The sequence below is a fragment of the Haliaeetus leucocephalus genome, unplaced genomic scaffold, assembly GCF_000737465.1.
Source record: "Haliaeetus leucocephalus isolate CR32 unplaced genomic scaffold, Haliaeetus_leucocephalus-4.0 Scaffold351, whole genome shotgun sequence".
Taxonomy (NCBI): domain Eukaryota; kingdom Metazoa; phylum Chordata; class Aves; order Accipitriformes; family Accipitridae; genus Haliaeetus; species Haliaeetus leucocephalus.
The window spans coordinates 4,984,280-4,987,705 of record NW_010972787.1 but is presented as its reverse complement, the minus strand read 5'-3'; positions in this window follow the sequence as shown (position 1 = coordinate 4,987,705).

The window sequence follows — 3,426 nt, the reverse complement described above, 5'->3', positions numbered from 1 at the left end:
GGGGGGGGGGGGGGGGCTGTCCTTGGTGGGGGCAAGGGCGATAACAGCCGAGCCCTGGGCTCCTTTCCCGGGAGCGGGACCGCCGCCGCCCCTGCACGCTGCCTGCAGATTGTTGGGGATTGCGCTGCCGCGGCTTTCCTTCCCCTTGCCATTAAAAAAAATGATATTATTTTTTAATTAAAAAAATTAAAAAATCCAGCCCGGGTGGATTTCGCCGGCTTCGCCCCCCACTTCTTCCTTCCCAGCAACTTGAATCTGCTCGGGAGAGACAGTTTAGCATCTAACCCGTTCCTAGAGGCATGTGCTTAAACAAGCCGAGTATCAACCCCACGATAAAAGTATTGGGTTATTCTGCGACGTAATCTACATCAAAGCCTCGGGGGCTGCCGGCTTGAAAAGATCCAAGATGTTTTCTAAGTCCTTATCATGTCTGTGCTTAGGGGGAGTCATAAATTCCACAGGTCGGACTAACTAACACACGATTCCTCCTTCCCTTCTCTCTCCTCGGCCACCAAAGGGCTTTCAAGCAGGCTTTTTTTTTTTTTTTTTTAACCTTGCAAACAAAGCTCCCGGTTCCGTGTCGTTAAGGTGGGGGGAGAGGGGAGGATCCCCCCCCCTCCACCCCAAGCTTCTCCTAAGTGACAGAAGAAGAAATTCCTTAAACCAGAAAACGATTAGAAATAAAGAAGAAGGTGAATTCGCATCCCCGGGGATGCGGGGGTCCCGGAAAGCGGGAGCAATCGGTGGAGGAGGGACCGCGGGGGCTGCTCGGCCCGTCCCGGGGCTTACGGGGAATTCTCTGGCCCCTGACGGGGGTTCCCGGGACCATGTTGCCCTCCCCGTTAACCCCCCAGTCAGCCCCAGTCCCGGGGCTTCAGGAGACGATGGGCGCCGGCTCCCAAGCGAGGTGTTCGCTCCAGACCCGGGGAGCACCGGGCACCGAGAACCGGGCACCGGGCACCGGGCAGGCAGCGGGGCCCTGTCCCCGGCGTTTTTCACGCAATCATTAATCACGGACCTGACTCCCCCCACCCCGGGGCAGGCAGATGCCCTCGGAAATAATTATTTCAGTTTAAGAAGTAAGGCTGGGGCTGAAGGAGAAAAGGGGGGGGGGGGGGGGCGGCGTCTACCGGGGCCGGAGCCCCGTGTTGAACGGTCCTTTAGTGAAAATACGGGGGTCAGCATGGGGGGGGGGGGGGGGAAAAAAAAAGGGATTTCCCTGCAAACGGTGTCCCCGATCAGGCACTTGTCAGCTTGAGAGGCGTTGGGTCGCATTTCCCCGCTCAGGATCTAACGAAATAGGGGGGAAAAAACCAAATCAAACAAAAAAAAAAAAAACCGAAGGAAGCAAAGAGGGAGAGATCAGGGCTTTACCGGCGCTCTGGTCTCGGGGTCCGGTCCTGGGGGTCCCCGCTTTTTTCCCGGAGCCCGCGGGAGGACCCGAGAGGGAGGCAGGGAAGGAGCGGGAGGCACCCAGGCTCGGGATCCCTCTTATTTTAAGGAAAAAGGGCCCCGGGGGCAAAACCTGTCCCCCCTCCGCGGGGACCACGGGCTTTGTCCTTCTCCTCCGCCGGAGCCCCGGGGTTTTCGTCCGTCCCCGCTGGCGGCTGCCCCCAGCCCCACCAGTTCGGGCTGCCGTCGGGTGTCCCCCCCAAAAGCGGTGTCACCTGCCTGCCACGGACTCGTGGATGGAGCTTTAGACACCGGCCCGGGCTGGTTCGGGGTTTGTCGGGGGTTTGGGGAGTTTTTAGTAAAACGCGGTCAGAGTTTTGGCGTTTTAATCGTCCCTTCCTCCGTTTATGGCATCATCAAATTCACATCCGCATAGATCGGCTGTGTCGGGGCTTATCGGGAGAGGCGATTACACTGAAGGGTATTTCTTTTCCAGTTATTTTCGGTCTCCTGCGGCAGAAAGGGGTGGGTGAGGGGGCTGCAAACCCGGCGTTACCCCACCAGCGGGCCGGGGGTAAGGCGTGATGGTGGGAAGGGGCAGCAAGGAGAAAAAAAATCCCCTCCGGAGAAGGCGGCTGGCAGGCGTGTGTGTGTCCCCGCATCCCTGCTGTTGTGCTGCTGTTACCGTCGGGTCGCAACGGCGACCGTCGGCGACAGTCTGCGAAGGAAAAGTCACGATGTGGGCGCAGACACTGCGTTACCGGCCGTGTGCTGGGGGGACGACCCCGTTCCTCGCAGCCCGGGTACCCACAGCGGCTCCGAGGGGGCCGCCCGGGGGCTTTTCCCCGGGAGCGATGCTCCGTCCTTCCTCCCCTGAGTGGCCCGGGACCACTGACACGGGACCTTCCCGGCTAGTGTGGGAGACATCGCCGAATGAGTCCCACTCGTGTTAAAGCATAGCTCAGCACCAAAGGGCCCAGTGGAAGGAGGGGGGTGAAGGAGACGGAGATTTTCGGGGAGTGGGGATGGGAAGATCTGCCTTTGCAAAACTGAAATCCTCCCTCAGCCGCAAAACGCGGCGTTTCAGTGATCTCTGGAGGGACACTCCTCAGTCTGCAAAACAGCCACCCACGGGGAAGGAAAAATACCCCTGGGACACGGCCACCCGGGTCTCCTCACGGAAGCGCCGGGACACGCGTGGGGGAGCCCCGGCAGACGGTCGGTGCTGCGCTGCTCCGGCGAACCGTGCTGGGAAAACGGGGGGGACGCCCCCGTCCCCATCCTTTTTTTTTTTTTTTTTTTTTCGGCGGGTGAAAAGTTTCCTCGCTGTGTCATGGGAAAAGATGCGAATATGCAAACGTCGTCTGGCATTGTCCCCGCTCAGGGTGAAAAGTTAAAGCATAAAAGCGGCGGGGGGAAGCTGAGAGGGGGTCGTCTCTTCAAAGGGGGCTGCCTGGCTCGGGGGAGCCGGTTGCCTCTCGCCCAGGAGCCGCCCTTCCAGGGCCAGCATTTCCAGCGGGTTTCCAAGGCGTCGGGGGTGGGAAAAAGCGAATGTGCGTGGAGGGACAGGGCGCCGAGTTCTCCGTGGGCTCGGCCGCGCTACGGCGAGGGAATCGCCCTGCGGGGTGGTGGGCTCCGGGGCAGAGGCGGGTGGTCCCCTGGGTCGGTACCCAAGGCCCTGCGGACGGAGGGATGCTCGGGCATCCCTCGAGCAGTGGGTCCCGAGGGAAGCGGGTGTTTTAAGCGAAGGTGCCCCCCGGTACCGGGGCCCTCGGGGGTCTGGGGAGGGGGGGGTGCCCTCGAAGCTCTGCAGGCACCCACTCGGGGGGAAGGAGGCAGCACCCTCGGAGGGGTGGGGGGGTGTGGGGGGGTGGGATTTCTCCTCTTACCTCTCCTTCATCGCCCGTGACCGAGTGGGAGCGGGTGGGAAGCGCGTTAGAAAAAGCAGTAGGCCGTCGCGGTGGGGTTTGTTGCTTAAAACAACGGCGACAAAATGGCTTTGTGGATTTTTAATCAAAACTCCCTCCTCCTCCG